This window comes from Panthera tigris, chromosome B3, assembly GCF_018350195.1.
Source record: "Panthera tigris isolate Pti1 chromosome B3, P.tigris_Pti1_mat1.1, whole genome shotgun sequence".
Taxonomy (NCBI): domain Eukaryota; kingdom Metazoa; phylum Chordata; class Mammalia; order Carnivora; family Felidae; genus Panthera; species Panthera tigris.
The window spans coordinates 123733230-123757655 of NC_056665.1; the positions used below are offsets into that span (position 1 = coordinate 123733230).

At 39.1% G+C, this 24426-nt stretch overlaps 2 pseudogenes; one reads left to right on the forward strand and one right to left on the reverse strand.

Annotated features, from left to right (window-relative positions):
* The window catches only part of LOC102956909, a 31285-nt pseudogene extending 11009 nt beyond the window's left edge, over nucleotides 1-20276 (reverse strand).
* A 3504-nt stretch (nucleotides 20277-23780) lies between these two features.
* LOC102956627 lies at nucleotides 23781-24426 on the forward strand (annotated as a pseudogene).

Here is a 24426-nt window from a genome sequence, read left to right on the forward strand (position 1 = left end):
CATTTCTACTCATCTCCAAAATTTATACCTAAACTATAGCTACATGGATCTGTTGCAGTTTCTCTAAAATTTCATGGACTTTTACCTGTTTCTTGCACTTAAATGACCCACTTCCCTTCTCTGTATGAATGATTCCAAATCAGTCTTCAAACTCCAGCTCCACTACAACTCACAGAGCTGGTTGCCTCCTCCATCTGTGCAGAGTCGATCTATCAGAGCCTCTGCCACATTGTGCTGGCCTCTGACCACATCACAGAGAGTGAAAAACTCTACTTTGCCTTTGTATTTGCAGTACTCAGAATTTCATTTAAGAGTCAGTGGACAATAAATAATATATATATTTTTTTCTGAATGAATCATTCCCAGGGATGTTGTGTATATCTGTGCAGGTTATGCATAACATAACTCTGAGAGCCCCAATTCAGATAGATTATGATGTGAACAGGAGGCCTGCAGTTGTGAGGTGCACACCAGGAGCAACAACATGTGGCAGACTCAGTCATTCAAGATGAAAGTTCTATATTCCCTCATGCTGAATGTTAGTATTTTACGCTACTCATGCCCTCTTCCATTGGTTGCCAAATCCTGATAAATCAGGATTAGCTAGGTTTTGCTGTAGTAACAAACAGTTCCAAAATCTCATTATTTAACCCAAGAAAAGTGACTCACTCATCACACATGTCCAATACAATTCTTCTCAAGATTGTCTTTCAGAGAACCAGACTAACATAGGTTACAGCTTGACATATGGTCATGATCCTTGAGATGTTAGAATCAGAATGTGGCAGATGATGTACTGGCTTTTTGAGCTTCTGTTTAGATGTGGCACATATCACTTCCAGTAACATCTCAGTGACCAAAGAAAAACATGTAGCCATGATACAAAGGTCAAAGAAAATGAAATTCTACCACATATTCTAAAGAAGGGGAAAATATTCATAAATAGGAGTATCTCCTATTTCTATTCCATTCATCTGGTTTAATTCCTTCTTACTTTATCCTTGGACTATTAGAATCACCTACATAGCCTCCCTGCCTCCCTTTTCTTTCCTCTATCTTGCCCTCATACCTTCTTTCCATCAATGGCAGACTGATCTTCTTAAAACACAACTCTTTCTTCTTTCAAAGAAGACATTTTTAATTAAACACCTTTAGTGATTATTCCACTGATTACCAAATTAAGCCTCAATTTATTCATCAAATCCCTCCTTTCATTCATTCTACAATTTTTGTGTTCTTAATGGGAATCAGGCATTTAAGAAACAAAGAAAAGAGTTCCTGAATTTAACATAGCTTATAGCAAGGCATAAAGAGAAAATGAGGGCATTTCAGAGTGATGCTATAGTGGCATAATTCAGTGGTAAGATCAAGAAGTAAATAACTTTGATTGGAAGTCAGTAAAGGCATCTCTGAGGAGGAGATGCTTAAGGTGGTTCTTGGATTTTTAATATATGCTTTCTAGGCAAATATAGTTGAAAATAGGCAAACCAGGGAGGAGTGAAGGAAGAGGGAAGAGAGTAGATAAAGATAGATGGAGGCATGAAAATTGGTGTGTTGTAAGAAATGTAAATGGTGAGAAGGAGCCAAGATAGTGGAACAGCATGGATGTTTTTTGTGTGTTTCGTGTCCATGAAATACAGCAGACCAACACTAAACCATCCTACACATCTAGAAAACTGATTGGAAGATTAACACATCAATCTGCACAACCTGAACCACAGAATTCAGCATGTATGCAGTATGGAGAAGTGAATTTGGGGAGCAGGAAGCCGCAGAGGGTAGGGAGCCACTTTTGTGGGCGGAGAGAGGACAGAGACTGGGGAGGGGGGAGCATATCGGAAAAGCACCCCTCCCCAAAAGCAGCTGAAGAGAAAGTGGAAAATTGGAAATAGCCACAGGGACTAAATTAAAAAGGGAGAAAGGAGAGAGGAGAGGGTTTAAATTCCACTAAGACTGTAAACAAGGGGAGCGCAAAGGCTGCAGCTCCGCAGCTCCATACCTGGCGGTGCTCTGGTGGGAAGGGCGAATCCCCAGGAACAGAGTGGGGTCCGGGAGGTTCTCAGGCCACACAGGGAAAAGCAGTCCCACTGCTGGAAGGACACTTGGTAGAGAATGTTGAAGCCACCTGGTCCCAGCAGACCCTGGAAAACAGCCACATTCGCTGGTGTTGAAACAGGTTCGTAAGGGTGAAGCCTGGTGCCAGATGTGTGTTGTGATTTTCCATAATCCCTGAAACGCCGCTGCTACACTATCTCATGAACTTTTTCTAGGGCGGGCTGGCAACTGGCCATAGTCTCAGGGACCAGCAGCAGCAGGGTCCAGCAAGTGTTCCTGGGTGCAGCCGATATTCGGCCATTGCTCAGTGAGACCCTCCCACAGAGGATCAGAATGGGTCAAAGCCACAGTCCTTCAGAAGGAAGGGGCCAGGGAAAACAGCCACATTTGAGACAAAACTTGGGAGAGAGTTACTGCCTGGGGCCTGGTCACGGAGAGTGAAGAAGCGGGGAGTGGATGAAAGCTGTAGACAGAGGACCGGTGCGTGATTGTTGATCCCGTAGAACAGACTGGGTAACTGAGTGGCACCATCTTCACCGCTCCCGCGCATGTGCATATGCACCTACAAGCCTTGCAACAGTTCACCCCAGTAGGCTAGCAGCACCATCTAGTGGAGAGCGGAGCTGTTACACTGAGCCCTGCCAAACTGGGCTGACTTCGCTCTTCAAGAACACAAGTCTTACCGCGTGCTTAGTTTATGGACTATAAAGCGCTACATAGACAGACTTCTAGGGGAAAAGGAAGTAATTTCAGTCCTACTTCAATCTGTTAGCAGGTCCATCTATTCAATTTTCTCTCTTTTCTTTTTTTTCAAGTTTAGAATTCTTTTCCTTTTCTTGAATACAGAAAGAGAAAAAATTCATTTCTATTTTCATTTTTTAAAAATATTTTTAATTTTTATTACTGTTTTTAACTTTTGTGTAATTTTTTCAAATTCTATTTTACTTCCATCATTTTATTTTAGTCTGCTTCAGTGTATTCAATTATTCAAAATCTCAAACGATTTCTTTTTTTTCTCTCCCTCCCATTTTTTTTCTCTAATCTGTCAAACCATTTTCAATACCCAGACCATAACACACCTAGGATCTAGCATCATATATTCAATTTGTGTGTGTGTGTGTGTGTGTGTGTGTGTGTGTGTTTAATTTTTTAAGTTTAATATTTTTTTTAATTTATTTTTTTAATTTCAATTTTTCTACCTCATTAATTCCTTTTCTCCCTTCAAAATGACAAAATAAAGGAATTCATCCCAAAAGAAAGAGCACGAAGAAACGACAGTCAGGATTTAACCAACACAGGTATAATAAAGATGTCTGAACCAGAATTTAGAACCATGATAACAAGAATAATAGCTGGAGTTAAAAATAGATTAGAATCCCTTTCTTCAGAGATAAAAGAAATAAAAAATAGCCAGAATGAAATTAAAAATTCTATAAATGAGCTGTAATCACAGATGGATGCAGCGACAGCCAGGAAGGGTGAGACAGAACAGAGAATCAGCGATATAGAGGACACATTTATAGAGACTAATGAAGCAAAAAAAAAAAAAAGAGGGAGATTAAGGCAAAAGAGCATGATTTAAGAACTAGAGAAATCAGTGACTCATTAAAAAGGAACATCAGAATCATAGGGGTCCCAGAAGAGGAAGAGAGAGAAAAGGGGGTTATGTGAGCAAATCATAGTGGAAAACGTTCCTAACCTGGGGAAAGACACAGACATCAAAATCCAGGAAGCACAGAGGACCCCCATTATATTCAACAAAAACCAACCAACAACAAGGCATATCATAGTCAAATTCACAAAATATTCAGGCAAGGAGAGAATCATGAGAGCAGCAAAGGAAAAAAAAGTCCTTAACCTACAGTGGAAGACAGATCAGGATTGCAGCAGACCTATCCACAGAAACTTGGCAAGCCAGAAAGGAGTGGCAGGATATACTCAGTGTGCTGAATCAGAAAAATATGCATCCAAGTATTCTTTAACCAGTAAGGCTGTCATTCAAAATAGAAGGAGAGATAAAAAGCTTCCCAGACAAACAAAAATTAAAGGAGTCTGTGACCACTAAACCAGCTCTGCAAGAAATTTTAAGGGGGACTCTCTGAGGAGAGAAAAGATGAAAAAAAATATATATATACATATATGTGTATAAATATATACATATATGTATAAATATATACATATATACATATATGTATATATGTGTGTATAAATATATATATCAATATTTATACATATTATAAATATATTTATATTTATATAAATATTTATATACACAAATATTTATATTTATATATATATAAATATTTATATATATATAAATAAATGCCAAAAGCAACACAAGATTAGAAAGGACCAGAGAACACCACCAGAAACTCCCACTCTACAAACACCATAATGGCAATAAATTCATATCTTTCAGTACTCACTCTAAACGTCAATGTACTCAATGCTCCAATCAAAAGACACAGGGTAACAGAATGGATAAGAAAAAAGATCCATCTATATGCTGTTTACAAGAGACCCACTTTAGACCTAAAGACACCTTCATATTGAAAATAAGGGGATGGAGAACCATCTATCTTGCTAATGGTCAACAAAAGAAAGCCGGAGTAGCCATACTTATATCAGACAATCTAGACATTAAAATAAAGACTGTATTGAGGCACCTGGGTGGCTCAGTCAGTTGAGCGTCTGGGTTCGGCTCAGGTCATGATCTCATGGTTTGTGAGTTTAAGCCCTGCGTCAGGCTCTGTGCTGACAGCTCAGAGCCTGGAGCCTGTTTCTGATTCTGTGTCTCCCTCTCTCTGCTCCTCCCCTGCTCGTGCTCTGTCTCTTTCTCTCTCAAAAATAAATAAATAATCATTAAAAAAATAAAAAAATAAAATAAAGACTGTATCAAGAGATGAAGAAGGGCATTATATCATAATGAAGGGGTCTATCCACCAAGAAGACCTAAAAATTGTAAACATTTATGTGCCAAATGTGTGAGAACCCAAATATATAAATCAATTAATCACAAACATGAAGAAACTCATCGATAGTAATACCATAACTGTAGGAGACTTCAACACCCCACTCAAGCAACAGACAGATCATCTAATCAAAACATCAACAAGGAAACAATGGCTTTGAATGGCATGCTGTACCAGATGGACTTAACATTCAGAACATTTCATCCTAAAGCAGCAGAATATACATTCTTCTCCAGTGGACATGGAATGTTCTCCAGAACAGACCATATACTGGGACACAAACCAGCCCTAAGTAAATACAAAAGATCGAGATCATACCGTGCATATTTTCAGACCACAATGCTATGAAACTCGAAATCAACCACATGAAAAAATTTGGAAAGGTAACAAACACTTGGAGACTGAGGAACATCCTACTGAAAAATGAATGGGCTAACCAAGAAGTTAAAGAGGAAATTAAAAAGTATATGGAAGTCAATGAAAATGATAACACTACAACCCAAAACCTCTGGGACACAGCAAAGGTGGTCCTAAGAGGAAACTATATAGCAATCCAGGCCTTCCTAGAGAAGGAAGAAAGGTCTCAGATACACAACCTAACCTTACGCCTTAAGGAGCTGGAAAAAGTACAGCAAATACAACCCCAAACCAGCAGAAGACAGGATAAAGATGAGAGCAGAAATTAATGCTATTGAAACCAAAAAAAACCCCCAAAAAACAAAAAAACAAAACAGTAGAACAGATCAAAGAAAGCAGAAGTTGGTTCTTTGAAAGAATTAACAAAATTGATAAACCACTAGCCAGTTTGATCAAGAAGAAAAAGGAAAGGACCCAAATAAGTAATATCAAGAATGAAAGAGGAGAGATCACAACCAACACAACAGAAATAAAAACAATAATAAGAGAATATTATGAGCAATTATATACCAATAAAATGGGCAATCTGGAAGAAATGGACAAATTCCTAGACACATATACACTACCAAAACTGAAACAGGAAGAAACAGAAAATTTGAACAGACCCATAACCAGTAAGGAAATCGAATTAGTAATCAAAAATCTGCCAAAAAACAAGAGTCCAGGGCCAGATGGCTTTCCAGTGGAATTCTACCAAACATTTAAGGAAGAGTTAACACCTATTCTCTTGAAGCTGTTCCAAAAAATAGAAATGGAAGGAAAACTTCCAAACTCTTTCTATGAAGCCAGCATTACCTTGATTCCAAAACCAGACAGAGACCCCACTAAAAAGGAGAACTACAGACCAATTTCCCTGATGAACATGGATGCAAAAATACTCAACAAGATATTAGCCAACCGGCTCCAACAATACATTTAAAAAATTATTCACCACAACCAAGTGGGATTTATACCTGGGATGCAGAGCTCGTTCAATATCCACAAAACAATTAACGTGATTCATCACATCAATGAAAGATAGGACAAGAACCATATGATCCTCTCCACAGATGCAGAGAAAGCATTTGACAAAATACAGCATCCTTTCTTGATAAAAACCCTCAAGAAAGCAGGGATAGAAGGAGCATACCTCGAGATCATAAAAGCCATATATGAACGACCCAATGCTAAATCATCCTCAATGTGGAAAAACTGACAGCTTTCCCCCTAAAGTCAGGAACAAGACAGGGATGTCCACTCTTGCCACTGTTATTCAACATAGTATCGGGAGTCTTAGCCTCTGCAGTCAGACAACACAAAGAAATAAAAGGCATCCAAATCGTCCAGAAGGAGGCCAAACTTTCACTCTTCGCAGATGACATGATACTCTATATGGAAAACCAAAAGATTCCACTAAAAAACTGCTAGAACTGATCCATGAACTCAGTAAAGTAGCAGGATATAAAATCAACACACAGAAAACAGTTTCAATCCTATACATCAATAATGAAGCATCAGAATGAGAAATCAAGGAATCCATCCCATTTATAATTGCACCCAAACCAGTAAAATAACTAGGAAAAAAACCTAACTGAAGGGATGAAAAATCTATATGCTGAAAACTATAGAAAGCTTATGAAAGAAATTGAAGAAGACACAAAGAAATGGAAAAACATTCCATGCTCATGGATTAGAAGAGAAAATATTGTTAAAATGTCTATAACTACCCAAAGCAATCTACCTATTCAATGCAATCCATAGCATTCTTCACAGAGCTAGAACAAATTATCCTAAATTTTGTATGGAACAAGAAAAGACCCCAAAGAGCCAAAGCAATCTTGAAAAAGAAAACCAAAGCAGGAAGAATCACAATCCCGGACTTTAAGCTATACTACAAAGCTGTGGTCATCAAGATAGTATGGTATTGGCACAAGAACAGACACTCAGATTGATGAAACAGAATAGAGAACCCAGAAATGGACCCACAAATGTATGGCCAACTAATCTTTGACAAAGCAGGAAAGAGTATTCAATGGAATAAAGACAGTCTCTTCAGCAAGTGGTGCTGGGAAAACTGGACAGCGACATGCAGAGGAATGAACCTGGACCCTTTCTGACACCATAGACAAAAATAAACTCAAAATGGATGAAAGACCTCAATGTAAGACAGGAAGCCATCAAAATCTTCAAGGAGAAAGCAGGCAAAAACCTCTCTGATCTTGGCCACAGCAATTTCTTACTCAACACATCTTCAGAGGCAAGGGAAACAAAAGCAAAAATGAACTACTGGGACCTCATCAAAATAAAAAGCTTCTGCACAGAGAAGGAAACAATCAGCAAAACTAAAAGGCAACAGACAGAATGGGAGAAGATATTTACAAATGACATATCAGATAATATCAGACATATCCAAAATCTACAAAGAACTTATCAAACTCAACACCCAAAAAACAAAGAATCCAGTGAAGAAATGGGCAAAAGACATGAACAGACACTTCTCCAAAGAAGACATCCAGATGGCCAACCGACACATGAGAAAATGCTCAACATCACTCATCATCAGGGAAATACAAATCAAAGCCACAATGAGATACCACCTTACACCTTCAGAATGGCTAACATTAACAACTCAGGCAACAACAGATGTTGGCGAGGATGCAGAGAAAGAGGATCTCTTTTGCATTGTTGGTGGGAATGCAAGCTGGTGCAGCCACTCTGGAAAACAGTACAGAGGTTTCTCAAAAAACTAAAAATAGAACTACCCTATGACCCAGCAATTGCACTACTAGGCATTTATCCCAGGGATACAGGTGTGCTGTTTCGAAGGGACACATGCACCCCCATGTTTATAGTGGCACTATCAACAATAGCCAAAGTATGGAAAGAGCCCAAATGTCCATTAATGTATGAATGGATAAAGAAAATGTGGTATATATATATATACAATGGAGTATTACTTGGCAATCAAAAAGAATGAAATGTTGCCATTTGCAACTACGTGGATGGAACTAGAGGGTATTATGCTAAGTGAAATTAGTCAGAGAAAGACAAAAATCATATGACTTCACTCATATGAGGACTTTAAGAGACAAAACAGATGAACATAAGGGAAGGGAAACAAAAATAATATAAAACGAGGGAGGGGGACAACACAGAAGAGACTCATAAATATGGAGAATAAACTGAGGGTTACTGGAGGAGTTGTGGGAGGGAGGATAGGCTAAATGGGTAAGGGGCACTAAGGAATCTACTCCTGAAATCATTGTTGCACTATATGCTAACTTGGATGTAAATTTTAAAAAATAAAAAAAAAAAAAAAAAAAAAGAAATGTAAATGGTTCTGTAGGCTGGAAGAGAAGGAGTTCATGTGTTAGATTGGATCAGTTCTGAGGAGTAGAAAGTACACTTGGAAATAGAGATTGAAGTCAGGTGAGAAATGGAGGAGGCTTACAGGTGGTTTTAAGGAGTTTGTCCTTTGTCCTTTGGGAAATGTAGAATAATTCAATAGTTTTAAGCAGGATATGATGTAATCTGATTTGCACTTAAGGTTTACTCTGGTGTTAGTATGAATGCTGAAGTGAAAGGCAGGGAAAATCTATTTTGGGGATACTTTTACTGAGTGTGGTGGTGAATTTTATGTGTCAGGGCCATAGCGTGCCCATATATTTGGTCAAACATTGTTCTGGGTGTTTCTGTGAAGGTGTTTTGGATGAAATTAACATTTAAATGGGTAGACTTTGAGTAAAGCAGATTGCTGTACCTAATGTGGCTGAGCTTCATCCGGTCAGTTGAAGACCTAAGTAGAATAAAAAGACTGGTCTCCCCTGAGGAAGAGAGAATTCTTCAGCAAACTGCCTTCAGACTTTATCTGCAACATCACTTTTTCCTGGTTCTAGAGTAGAGTAGTCTTAGACTCAACTGGAACATTGGCTCTTCTGTGTCTCTAGCCCATGAGCCCACTCTGCAGATTTTTGACTTGTCAGCCTCCATATCAGTGTAAACCAATACTTTATAATAAATCTCTCTCCCTCCCTTTCTCACCCCCTCCCTCCTTTCTCTCTCCCTTCTCTCTGTCTCTCTTTTCTCTCTCTCTCTCTTTTCTCTCTCTCTCTGTTGATTCTGTTTCTCTGGAGTATCCTGACTAGTATAAATTTTGGTACTGGGAGTGGTTCTGGAAGAACAGAATCTTAGGGATGAATTTTCTGAGTTCACAACAATGTGAATGTACTAACATTACTGAATTACACACTTGTAAGTGGTGAAGATGATGAATTTTATTTTATGTGTTTTCATCACAGCTAAAAATAAAAAGTATTTTTTATTAGTGAAAAAAAAAAGAAAGAATCTGGGTGGCCACATATATAATACTTTTGGATGTTTTTGTCAAAGTAACAATCTTAAATGGTTTAGCATTTGACAAGTCAGGAAATAGTCTAAGAAAACTTAATTGACTTGCCCAAGGCACCAAAGCTTAAAGTGGAGGAGGTATGTCTTGAACTTACATTTGCTGATGTAGTTTCCTATATTTTCCTATATTTTCACCCATTACTCCAAAACTGAAGGAAAACCTTGATTTCAGTCCAAGGACTTTACATTTGAATTACAATTTGCAGTTCTCTGGAAATAGCTCAGTACTTTCCAGGATGGCCACAATGTAGATGCTGACTAAGGATTTATTAACAATGGAGGTGGGCATGATCTGATGGGATTAATCAGGTATGGGTCACACTGCCCCAGAAGTAATTTCCATAAACTACACAGAAAACCTAATTATGTAAATCACTTTAGAGATCCCCAACTGACCTTCTTGACAAGACCTAACCAGCAGTAATGAGTGGAAAAAGAAAATACTGAAAACTGGATCATTTCCTCAGACAAATCCAGAGTTGACTACAATGCTTCTTGAATTTGAGTGCTGTAGTTGCATACTGGGGACTACAATTGCTAATTCAAACTCCCTGAATGTGACATATAGATTCACTAGGAAGTAAACTAAAAAAAGAGCTGTTTTCTGTTTCTGAATGACCTAGCTTTATTAAAACTTGAAATGTTTCTCAAAGTGATGGTAAACAAACTTCTTGAACTGGCAAGGAAAAAAAATCACTCTGTATTTTCTAATCAAGGAGGATTAAAAGGCTGTGAAACTATATCTAATGCACAAATGTTGTAATTACGATAAATATTTGTCCTTTCTGTTTTCACTACAAACTCAAAAATCCTAGAGTCTGTGTTTGGCACATGCAGGAGATTACAGCCATCTGCTGAGAGACAAAGCTGTCAATTATAAAACAATCTGGCTTTCTATTTCATTCCATTTCCAGGTTAAATGTGGCCCAGCTGAGGTAGAATCATACTATTACTACTATTAAAATTGAGAAATTTGTGATGCCCTCTGCCTTGTAAACCTATTCTCAGGATCCCAAGAAATTTGCAAATCTCTGAACTTGGACTTTCAAACTCAAGGTCAGCATGTCTTGTACAGGCCATTAAATAAGGGAAGACTATGAGCTTTATATCTAACTTGAATACAAAATGATGTTTTTATTCATTTAAAATGTACTTTAGGCTAAGGGGAGAAATTATGGCAAACAGAAACAACTAAATGGAGATAGGGTTGTTCTCTCTCAGCAGGACTGGTGAACATTTAAAACAGAGGCTTTGAGGTTAAAAAAGAATAATAAAACAATGAAACACAGGGGGCTCCTGGTTGGCTCAGTTGGAAGAGATTGTGACTCTTGATCTTGGGATTGTGAATTCGAGCCCCACATTGGGTGGTAGAGATTACTAAATATACAAACAAGTAAACAGACAAATAAATAAATAAATAATAAATAAACTTAAAAAAACCAATGACACATGAAAAGCAGAATGGTCAATTTAGTAACTTAGGATTTGGCAACATTGAGGAGGGACAATTCAAAACCATAGCAGAGACATTTTAATGGAAGAGGCAGTAGTCCTAAAATTGTGGCCATTAAAGATGAAATGGAAGTGAGTTTGCCTTTGTTACAGCCAGATTCCATATTAGAAAATTCACTCTGCTTTCTGAATTTTTCCTACAGTTTTACTGGAAACAGTTATCTTGTGTTTTGCCTTAGACAGTTAAATTACATTTTAAAAGACTGCTCAGAAACTCTTCCATTCCTCAGCAGCAGTGGAGGAAGAATTGGCTTTTAAACAGACACCTCACAGTAGAGAATAAACATTTTCCCACCTACATCTGGGTGTGGGTCAGGCCTGAGGACACTTCCAAGTGGCCATTGAGAGCCTAGATTAAGACTCTCTTTACATAATGCTAATCATAGTGTTTTCTGGAAGAGTTCTTCCTCAAGGCCATTAGTGACCAGACAGAAATGAAAGAGTTTGAATTTTCTCAAGTGCATGATTCCTCCCCTTAACTCAATTTAACAACCATACTTTGCATTTCATACCAATCTTGGGTCAATAATTTCACCTACTGACTCTTGAAATCAAAGCAAAAAAAACAAAAAAACAAAAAAAAAAACACTCTATTTTTTTATAATTGAAGGGCCCACTGAAACATAATTCATAAAGTTGCTAATGCTTCTCAGTTAACTATAAAAATGCTTATCTAACAGGATTCAGTATAAAGCAAATTGGGTAACAATTAAGGCATCTGGCTCTAGCCTGCAGAAGCAAATTTGGCCTCCTGGTTCAGGGAGAAGGTTAAGTTGGATTTCAAAGTTACCTTCTACTTTCCAGCTGGCTCTGTCCTCCCATATGGTGACTGCTTATCCTAGCAGCATCCTCACTGTTACTATTTCATTTTCTCTTCTCTCTGTTTTGTACTCAACCATCAACACTGTGTGTCCTGGATCTTATTCCATCCACCAGATTAAATGTTAACCCTATGATAAAAAACAGTCGACTAACCTTATTGTTTAGTGCAGCTGTTCTCAGCTTTCAGTGTCAATATATTCCTGGACCACAATCAACTGTGAAGTTTATTTATTTACTTTTTTAAAGTTTAATTATTTTTGACACAGAGCACTAGTTGGAGAGGGGCAGAGAGAGAGAGAGAGACAGAGAGGATCCAAAGTAGACTCTGCACTGACAGCAGAGAGCCCAATACAGGGCTTGAACTCATGACTTGCAAGATCATGACCTGAGTCAAAGTCAGATGCTTAACCAACTGAGCCATCCAGGAACCCCAATAAACTGTGAAGTTTACTATAATTCATTTGACACCTATACAGAGACTCCTCTACTTAAAGACTTTCAACTTCAGACTCTTTTGGACAAAAAATTTTCACTACAGAATCATCAACTTTTCTTTCCTCAACAAATGATAATATATGGGGGATCCTGCAGATAGGTATTGAAGGATCAGATATACCACCTAAAAATATACCATCTTGACATAAGGATTACTTTGAGTTGAAGGCAATTGAGAACTAACAGATGCAGAAAGTGTTCTCTGCCCTCCCCTTATCTGCCTAAAAGCAGAACATAAATTTCCCTTTGTGAAGGTTACCTCATTTTATCAGGAAGAGAAGAGTGACTGTCACCTGAGACAGAGAGCCAAGGTGAGTTTGCGCAAACTTTACTAAAAAGCCCTTATCTCCCATCCATTGCCCCATATATTCCCTAGTCCCTTCCCCATAATTTATTGCCCTCTGAAGCTCAAACTTCCTTTCTTTTGTTAAAATGGTATACAAACCCCTGAGTCTAACCACTTTTTTGAGTGTCATTTTTCTATGAACTCTTATGTATGTAACTCTTAATAAAAATTCTGTGCCTTTTACCTCTTAATCTATCTTTTGTTAACTTCACAGACCACCCCTTCAAGACTGAATGTGAGAATTATGATATGGAAGAGTTTCAACACTGCGTGCCTAAGGTTGATACAGGAGAAGGACAGGAGTATGTTTGAGACTTAATTCCTACATGTAGTAAAGTTACTGCTGATGGAAATTTTTCTGGGGACTATGATGTTGGTTCACACTCAAGACAATTTGCATCTGCACATCATTAAGGCTAACGGTAAGATGGAAAATAAACTTGTGAAGTTTATTAATGACATGTGGCTTCCACTGCTTGTTAACCTACAATATCTGTTTTCCTATTTTTAATTCATAACTTGAATTTCTTATTCATAATGAATTTTTTATTTATAACCCTTACTTCCTTATCAGCTCTGATTTCATTCCAAGTAGCAGTGATTCACTGTTTAGGCCAAAGAAAAGAACTTACCACCTTAGGCCTCCTTGAAACTAGAGGATTATATGGCCCAGGTGTGGCTAATGAGGGGAGGTCTCCAAGTGGAGATTTTGAGAATAATATTGTTTTCCTGTCAAAAGAGACAAACTCATTTGACATGAATCATATGAACCGTTTGCTGTTTATTTTTCTCTTTTCCTCTTGCTGGAATACAGATTCAATGTCTGAAGCACGGCCATCTTGCAATCATGAAGTTAAAACAAACAAGCTAAGACCAAGAGGAAGAAGGAGCCTTGCTTTTGATGACTTCCTAGAACAACTGTCCCAGTTTTGGACTGCCTGTATCTGGAATTCTGGTCATGTGAGAAAAGTCTCTGTTTGAGCCACACTTGAGGTTTCTGTGATATGAAGCCATTTGTAGTTCTGAGTGATACAAACTGCTCCAGCAGATTTTAATATTGACAAAAAGTGGTCTATTTGGGGGGAAAATGCTTGGAAGGTCTTATTTTAAGACTCTGAGGACTAGCTCAGACTTCTATGCAGGAAAGGGTACTGCATAGTACCTTGAGCAAGTTCAGTTTCTCTCTGAAACTACAGACTTACATAAAGGGAAGAAGAAAAAGACAAACAAATTTTGGCTATTCTTTCTTTGCCAAGGGACTGGCATTAGTAAGTTATTTCTCTTTATGCAAATTAAAATGCATTGAATATTTTTCCCACAATAATGCCTCTTTCCTTCACTTGTCAATTGAAGTTCCCTACTAGTGATAGAAGGGAGGAACTTTAAGTAGCACTCCTGGAATCAAACACACCCTGGGAGTTTATCCTCCAAGGGAATCTCCTATGCTATATTTGTCACAGGGAACTATTTAAAAACTGCTGGAATCGAACAAGCAATCCTAAAATTCATATGGAACAACAAAAGGCCCTGAATAGCCAAAGTAATTTTGAAGAAGAAGACCAAAGCAGGAGGCATCACAATCCCAGACTTTAGCCTCTACTACGAAGCTGTCATCATCAAGACAGCATGGTATTGGCACAAAAACAGACACATAGACCAATGGAATAGAATAGAAACCCCAGAACTAGACCCACAAACGTATGGCCAACTCATCTTTGACAAAGCAGGAAAGAACATCCAATGGAAAAAAGACAGTCTCTTTAACAAATGGGCCTGGGAGAACTGGACAGCAACATGCAGAAGGTTGAAACTAGACCACTTTCTCACGCCATTCACAAAAATAAACTCAAAATGGATAAAGGACCTGAATGTGAGACAGGAAACCATCAAAACCCTAGAGGTGAAAGCAGGAAAAGACCTCTCTGACCTCAGCCTTAGCAATCTCTTACTCGACACATCCCCAAAGGCAAGGGAATTAAAAGCAAAAATGAATTACTGGGACCTTATGAAGATAGAAAGCTTCTGCACAGCAAAGGAAACAACCAACAAAACTAAAAGGCAACCAACGGAATGGGAAAAGATATTTGCAAATGACATATCGGACAAAGGGCTAGTATCCACAATCTATAAAGAGCTCACCAAACTCCACACCCGAAAAACAAACAACCCAGTGAAGAAATGGGCAGAAAACATGAATAGACACTTCTCTAAAGAAGACATCCAGATGGCCAACAGGCACATGAAAAGATGCTCAACATCACTCCTTATCAGGGAAATACAAATCAGAACCACACTCAGATATCACCTCACGCCAGTCAGAGTGGCCAAAATGAACAAATCAGGAGACTACAAATGCTGGAGAGGATGTGGAGAAACGGGAAGCCTCTTGCACTGTTGGTGGGAATGCAAATTGGTGCATCCACTCTTGAAAACAGTGTGGAGGTTCCTCAGAAAATTAAAAATAGACCTACCCTATGACCCAGCAATAGCACTGCTAGGAATTTACCCAAGGGATACAGGAGTACTGATGCATAGGGGCACTTGTACCCCAATGTTTATAGCAGCACTCTCAACAATAGCCAAATTATGGAAAGAGCCTAAATGTCCATCAACTGATGAATGGATAAAGAAATTGTGGTTTATATACACAATGGAGTACTACGTGGCAATGAGAAAGAACGAAATATGGCCCTTTGTAGCAACGTGGATGGAACTGGAGAGTGTGATGCTAAGTGAAATAAGCCATACAGAGAAAGACAGATACCATATGGTTTCACTCTTATGTGGATCCTGAGAAACTTAACAGAAACCCATGGGGGAGGGGAAGAAAAAAAAAAAAAAAAGAGGTTAGAGTGGGAGAGAGCCAAAGCATAAGAGACTCTTAAAAACTGAGAACAAACTGAGAGTTGATGGGGGGGTGGGAGGGAGGGGAGGGTGGGTGATGGGTATTGAGGAGGGCACCTTTTGGGATGAGCACTGGGTGTTGTATGGAAACCAATTTGACAATAAATTTCATATATTGAAAAAAATAAAAATAAAAAAATAAAAACTGCTAGAATAATACATGCAGCTATGATCAGTTTTCTAAATTCACACGCTGATTTTAATGATCCTTTCTTTAAACGCAAAGTCTTAACCCAACAAAATTCTGTAGAAGAATGAGAAGGTGGGTGTTTGGGGAACTGGTCCTTTCAGTATTCAAAATTGGTTCGCCTCCATGGGTAATCCTCTTTTAGAATATGAATGCTAGATGGAGGTAAGTTGGTGGAAAAGCGAAAGGGAGAGAGGAAAGAAGTGGCCTCCATCATAATACTTTGCATATGGCTCCCAAGCTTTCTCAGTAGGTTTATTTGTACAGTGATCATTCTTTAGGGCTCCCTGCACTAGGTAAAGATTCCATCATTAGGTTTGTGACTTGTAAAACTCCCTTGCTGCCTCACTCTCACTGGAAGGGACCAAATGAATCAATCCGCATCACTTTCCCAAGGCTCTGTTTGCAACCAAAAGGGCCAAAGGTTTTCTTGTTTATGATTAGCAAAACATCCTGCTAGAATGAGCTCCACAAGAAGGTTTGCCAGCATCACACATCCTCATCCCTACATCCAACTCATAAAGAATATACACTCTTTGTGGTGTATAGGATGGTGCTTAGCAGCTGTTTAACAGCACAGCAACTGTACACAGGACTAAAAAGCAAAGGAAAATACCAGATTTGATTGAACCTGCAGGGAAAATTTCAGGTGGCATAATGTAATTACCTGAGTTAGGATATTGAGGTTAAATAACACCTATGCTCTCTTACCTAAAAGTATCTAGGATCTATACCAGCCATAAATGACTTGGATCTTAGTTTTATAACCTGGTAGTGGAAAGGGAGGCAGTTCTCCAGCAACACAGCAGTCTCTTGTTGGAAACCCTGTTTCTCATCCGGCACCACCTGTGTGTCCCCTTGGCTGCCCCCCAGCACAAGGCACTGATGCAGCCAAACCCACTGAGCCTGTGAGAGTGGCCAGAAACACAGCAGAAGGTGTTGGCTTCCTGGCCTCTCGTTGAGGCCATCTGGACCTTCTAACACACCTGTTTGGGAGGGTTTCCGTAGCTTCGTTTACAAATGTAAGTGCAGCTCAAAATGTTCCAGTCCAGTGCTGATCATTCGCCCTTACTTTTTGGGATGTTAATTATGCAACAAGATCATTTCTGTGCCCATTTTTCTCCTCCGTTATAAACTTTAGATGACAAAAATGTGCTTCTCAGTATGTTTTTTTTTAGTAGAATGAACAGATGTAAAAGTGTTTTCAATTCCTTAATAAAGGTGACATTAGGCCAGATTTGATATTACACTAAGTCCCACATAACATTTAAAAATGGGGTTTTTCAACCATAAAATTACTAATTGATCTGTCTTGTAAAAAGATAAAGGAAATGAATGCCTATTTGAGTTTCATTTCTGTCAGGCTTCCGATTCCTTATTTTATGTAGTGCAAAATGAATTTTAATGAACCAGCCTCCAAATTTCAAAATATGCCATTACCCTTCTGAAGTAATTGGCATATTTGACTGCCTTTTCCTTTCTTAGAGTCTGTCTGACTTTCTAATCTTAAAGTCAATGTTCCATTCAACATGTTCTTGTGCATGCCATCTAAAAGAAGTAAATTAAAACAAAAGGAGAGACTATACCAGGAAGAATTCATTCATTGAGCCACTCAACAAATATTTATGGAATTCCTGCTGTAGGTCAGGCACTGTTCCAGGTGCTGCAGAAAGAGGGGGACATAAGTGAAAAATCCCTGTTTTCATGGAGTTTCCATGTCAGTGCAGTAAGTCAGTATAATAGACACACAAATATATAATATTCAGGTGATCAGAGCTACAGAGAAAAATAATGAATGTTGATGTGTAGAAAGGCACAAGATGGAGAATCTCAAGCAGAGACTCAACTAAAGCAAAAGTGTGAGCTATTGGGGGATGAGAATCAGCAGATAGAGTAGCCTTTCTTCTTCCTCCCATTTAAAAAACAATTGTTTAATGTTTTGTTTTGTTTTTTTGAGAGAGAGAGACAGAGACAGAGGGTAAGTGGGGGAGGGGGGGGGAGAGAGAGAGAGAGAGACAGACAGACAGACAGACAGAATCCAAGGCAGGCTCCAGGCTCTGAGCTGTCAGCACAGAGCCCGATGCAGGGCTTGAACTCATGAACCGTGAGATCATGACCTGAGCTGAAGTTGGACACTTAACCAACTGAGCCACCCAGGTGCCCCTCTGATCTCAGCTTTTTGCCTACTTATATACATACAAAACATTTCTGGCTGCATTGTCTAATCTGGGAGGGAAGCTACAGAGGGCATGAGGAGAAAGGCAACTTTGATTGAGTACCTACTTGTGCCACAATATGTATATTTCCGTTTTGTGAATCTGTGGGGCAACCCTCTGGTCTGTTGATCTGATCCTTATTTTACAGCTGGGGAAGCAAAAGCTCAGGGACATCAGGTAGTTCGGTGGACAAATGTTCTAGTTATTTATTGTTGCCTTACAAACTCCTGAATTTTGTGGCTTAAAATAACAATTATTATTTATGTTGCTCATAAATATGCAATTTGGGCAAGACTCAAAAGGGAAGGCTTATGTCTGTCCCCTGTGGCATCATTTGGGGAGCACAATTTAGGGCTAAGGATCCATATCCAAGATGACTCATTCCCATGGCTGGCAAGTTAGTGTTATTTATCCAATTTATCCAATGACTGTCGGAGGGCCTGTGGGCCTCCTTTTCTCTCCATGCAGACTGGGCTTCCTCACAGCATAGTGACTGGGTTTCTAAAACAATGTTCTAAGAGAAGCATAAGATAGAAAAACATGGCATTATGATGGTGTAGTCTTGGAAGCCCATTATGCCCAGGTCTGCCTCTCACTAGTGTTGGGTCCTTAGCAAACTGACATCACCCCAGAGGGAGGGCATTTTCCCAAATAACAGGTTTCTCTGCAACCATTTGTTTAGTCAACAAGCATTCCTGAGTGCCTCTAGCACAATAGAACTCTGCTCTGGAGTCCAATTGCTTGACTTTGCATCCTAGCTCTTCCACTTGCTTGCTGACAAATTAGGAAGATTTACTCAATCTCTCTTTGCCTCAGTTTTATTAAATGTAAAGCATCAGGATTTAAGGAAAGTCCAGAGAACTTCTCATGTACCTAATAAGAGCACTAATTTCTACCCCTGCAATACCATCAGCTCAGCCCCAATGCCTTAAAATATCAATCCCAAGAAGGAAGGTAAAATTAGAATTAATGGCCTACCTTCTCCAAAATTGCCATACATTTTATCTCCACAAGAGGTCCAAGACTTATATGATATCTTTTACAAGAATTCCTGGGGCGCCTGGGTGGCTCAGTTGGTTAAGCATCCAACTTCGGCTCAGGTCACGATCTCACGGTCCGTGAGTTCGAGCCCAGCGTCGGGCTCTGGGCTGATGGCTCAGAGCCTGGAGCCTGTTTCCGATCTGTGTCTCCCTCTCTCTCTGCCCCTCCCCTGTTCATGCTCTGTCTCTCTCTGTCTCAAAAATAAATAAACGTTAAAAAAAAATTAAAAAAAAAAAAGAATTCCTATTCCCTTATGTTTTTATATAACCCTGAATCTAATGCAAGCTCTCGTCTACCATTACCACCATCACCCTTGCCCCAGCAGAGCACCAAACTCTTCCACTCTTCCTTTTGGAATTCATGGGCATCATAAGGGCAAAAACAAAAACAAACAAAAACTTCTTTTCTAAGCAATCTCTTCACCTTCTTTAAGGGAAAATGGTTTCCTAAAGCTCTTCTCTGCAGTGGCTGTTTCTTCGTTTCTCTTGTTTCTGTTTGTTTGTTTGTTTGTTTTGTTTTGTTTTGTTTTTTACCACATCACCCCATGTGGTGAAGGGCTTTGTGGTAGGATAATCATCTTTCTTGATCTTTCTTACTGTGTCTAAATCATTTCTTTTCTCACCATCCCCAAATCCAATGTTCTTCAAAGCAAATGCCATAAGACTATATTATATTGCCTGCCATCACTACATAACACAATCATCCATGGATACCATGCTTTTTCCTTACCATTCACTTGGGACTTTAGCACCTGCCTCAGTCAATAAGTTTTTCTCTGCTACTGTATCAGTCACTATGTTATCTGGTTTTACCACATGTACAGATAATCCACCCATTATCCTGGCCTCTAACAATAAATTGTCCTTCCCTCTTCTAAAAGTCTTGTCTTTTATCCCATCTCTACCATGCACTTTTACAGCCATATTTTGGATCCTATCTTTTCAGCTTAGCACTGGTTCCAATAATTCTTAGTTCATCAAGAATTTTAATCCACTTTTTTTCAACATTCCTATCTTCCTTCTTCTTCCTCCTTACCTTGCTATGTAGGTAGGATTCTACAGTCTATTACTAATGACCAATCCTTTTCATAGTCCATCAACGACTTGACCTTTATTTCCTATGCAAACACAGTGGTTTGAAACAACATTCATTTGTTTATTTCACAGTTCTATAGGTCAATGTCTTGTGGGTTCTTACCTGGAGACTCTGAGGAATTATCCACTTCTAAGCTCATTCAGATGTTGGCCAAACAATTCCATACAATTGTAGGACTGTGGTCCCATTTCTTTGCAGGCTGTTGGCTGGGAGCCACCCTTAGCCCCTAGAGGCCACTGTCTGGTCCTTGCATGTAGACCATCACATTTCAAAGCCAATAAGTTCCATTGAATCTTTCTCATACTTAGAATATCTCTAATCTCTTCTTCTGCCTCTCTGCTTTTAATGTTTCATGTGTCTACATTGGGCCCACCTGGATTATGCAAGATAATCTCCTTATCTTAAATTCAGCTGATGAATAACCTTACATCTTCAAAGTTCCTTTATATCAGGAGCTAGATTAATGCCTGATGGAATAACCAGTGGATAGGATCCTGGAGAGTCATCTTTAAAATTTTGCCTACCACCATCCATGTAACTTTTACATGACAAACTCTAACTCTGTTTAAACCTGGTTCTTGACCACTTTGCAGCTACTCCATAGCATCTCAGTATGGCTGAAGAAAAACATTCAATATTCTTACAGGGACATTCTGAATTTGTGATGGCAAACCTCAAGCAGGACTCAGCACAGTCCAACAATCATTCTGTGCTTCCCTAGGGACACCAGCATATAGAAGATGTTTAAGACATTGGGACTAATGAGCTCAACAATAGAGAGAATGTTGATAGAGAACAGAAGAGAGCTGATGATTGAGCTCTGAGGAAGTCCAATATTTAGAAGTCAGGAAGAAGGAGAATCAAACAAAAGGAACTGAAGAAAAAAAAAGCAGCCACAAGTACAAGGAGAGTACAGTGATCTAGACAATAAATAAAGAAGGTGTCTTAGGAACTGGGGATTCATCAACTGTGTCAGATGTTGCCAAGAATTGGGAATTGTTCATTGGGTTTGGCAAAATGTAGGTCCACAGTGACCCTGAGAAGTGGAATATTAGTAAATGGTAGGGGCAAAGTCTGACTGGAATGGTTGAAGAGAAAATAGCTATTGGGGAAGTAAAGAGAGCAAGAGTGGACAACTTTCTAAGGAGTTTTGCTATAAAAATGAGCATAGAAATGGGGGCAGTGCTGTAGGGTTTTGTGGGATTTAAGAGCAAAGAAAGATTGGTGGGAAAGCAGAGGGGGGTGTTTGTATTGACTACTAGTTGGTGTGAAAACCCAAAAGAATCCACTTAGAAAATTTTAATTTCAGCTTTTTACTGTTAATATTTTCAAATTACTGAACATTGAATGTGTGGATACTTGCTTAGATCTTTATGCATTACTGGACAAGTTCTAGCACAGTGTAGAGTAAGAAGGCCATAACACATTACACTGTACCCAGGAACCATATATCTTTTCCATGACAAAATCCAGGGAGGATTTTTTTTTTAATGGGAGAAATTTCTGTATTTTGTATTGTGAGGTTAGCAATGCAGCAAAGAGAGAAAAAGGATGCAGAACAGAAAGTACAATTGTAATTGGAAAGTCATAGAATAGGCAAGAGGGGATGAGATTGAGTGCATCCTGGGAGGTTGATATTAAATTAAAGCAAGGAGTTAAATAGGAGCAGGGAAGATGAATATTTGCATAAAAATGCAACAGATGACAAGATTTGATAATGGGGAAATGCCATAGATTTTGTCTGATTGCTTTGAATCTTCCTCCCAGTGAAATAGAAGTTGAAGCCATCACCTGGATATATAATATGAATAGAGTATTGAAGATTAGAAAAACATGTGAAATGCCATGTGGGGCAGTGGAAGCATCCCATCTCAATCAGGCTTTGCCCCTACCATTTACTGATATTCCACTTCTCAGGGTCACCGTGGACCTCTACAATGCCAAACCCAATGAACAATTCCCAATTCTTGGCAGCATCTGACACAGTTGATGAATCGCCTGTTCTTAAGACACCTTCTTTATTTATCTTCTAGATCACTATAATCTCCTGGGTTTTCTTGTACTTGCACTTTTGGCTGTTCTTTTTTAGTTCCTTATGCTTGGTTCTCCTTCTTCCTGACCTTTAAATATTGGACTTCCTCGGGGCTTAGTCGTCAGCTCTCTTCCATTCTCTATCAACATTCTCTCTATAGATGAGCTCATTAGTTCCAGTGTTTTAAACATCTTCTATATGCTGATGGCTCCCAGTTTTAGATTTCTAGTTCTGACATATCCCCTGAGCATTAAACTCATTTACCAATTGCTTACTCAACATCTCCACGTGGTTGTCTAATAAGGTTCTCAAAATTAGCATGTCTAATATAACACTCATGCTCCTCTCCATTTGCTCTCTCCCCTCCCCACCACAAGTCAGTTCTCTGCCTGTTTCATCTTCATCAATGTTACAATTCACCTATCTGCTCAGATCAAAACTGTGTTAGGGTTCTCCATAAGGCAGAACCAATTAGATGTGTAAGCATGTAGAAAGAGAGATGTCTTTTAAAGAATTATTAGCTCAGGCAATTGTTGAGGGATAGCTAGTCTGAAATCTGTAGGGAAGGCCAATAGGCTAGAAACTTGGGGAGGAGTTGAGGTTGCAGCTTAAGTCCAAACACAGTCAGGAAGCAGAATTCCTTCTTCCTTGGAGAACCATAGTCTTTGCACTTAAGGCCTTCAACGATTAAAGGGTACTGCCTCACGTTATGAAGGGTAATCTACTTTACTCAGAGTCTATTGATTTAAATGTTAATCACATTAATCATGTTAATATTTATCTAAATGAAACTTAAATTTAAATGTTAATTTAAAAAGTATCTTCACATCAACATCTAGCCAAGCTGACATAAAATTAACCATCACCGTCCACCCCTTATCAACTTGACGTCCATATGCACCTTCTTAAATCATATTTAATCTCCAAACAAAGGCCATAAGGTCACACTTCTGCCTAACATGATAGAGATATCCTATGTACAACCAAAACACACTCATAGTTTTCCTAGAAAAGGATGCAAAGTCCTTAGGTGACATTCACTTTTCTTCTTTATATCTTGTATTTAAATACTGTAATGTAAAATCTGTACATCTTATCTTATGTGATATGATAAAGAGAGAAAAGGGAAAAAAACAAATATTTTATATATATTATTTATGTTTATTATATGTATTCATATCTATTTATTAAATATTATGTATATGTAATATTTTTGGTGTCAATGCAGAGCTTGTGTCCAATAATCTTAAACGGTCGCTATTTTTAGTTCTCCCTTGTAGGAGGCCCATAGGCAGCAACCATGGCACCCATTCAGAATGACATGATCCTGAAGCGTGACTTTCACAAGGACAGGCCAGGGCACTTGGCCATGTGGTTCAACCAGCTGGTGCAGAAGATCCACAAATACAAGACCTGAGAAGCCAAGGCATGCCACAATGCCCAATGCCCTGCATGTGGGCCCATCCAGCCCACTGTGAGGTGCCCTATGGTGAGGTATCACACCAAAGTGCGAGCTGGCAGGGGCTTCAGCTTGGAAGAGTTAAAGGGTGGAAGGGTGGCTGGCATTCACAAGAAGGTGGCACAGGCCATTGGGATCAGTAGATCCAAGAAGGTGGAACAAGTCCTTAAACCTCTGCAGGCCAATGTGCAGCAGCTGAAGGAATACCACTCCAAGCTCATCCTCTCCCCCCAGGAAGCCCTCAGCCTCCAAGAAAGAAGACAAGTCTTCTGAAGAACTCAGATTAGCTACCCAGCTGACAAGACTGGTCATGCCTATAGGGAATGCCTATAAGAAGGAGAAAGCCAGAGTCATTATAAAAGAGAAGAACTTCAAGACCTTTTCCAGTGTTAGCATGACCCATGCCAATGCCAGGCTCTTTGGCATCCAGGCAAAAAAGACCAAGGAAGCTACAGAACAGGATGTTGAAAAGAAAAAGTGCCACTGA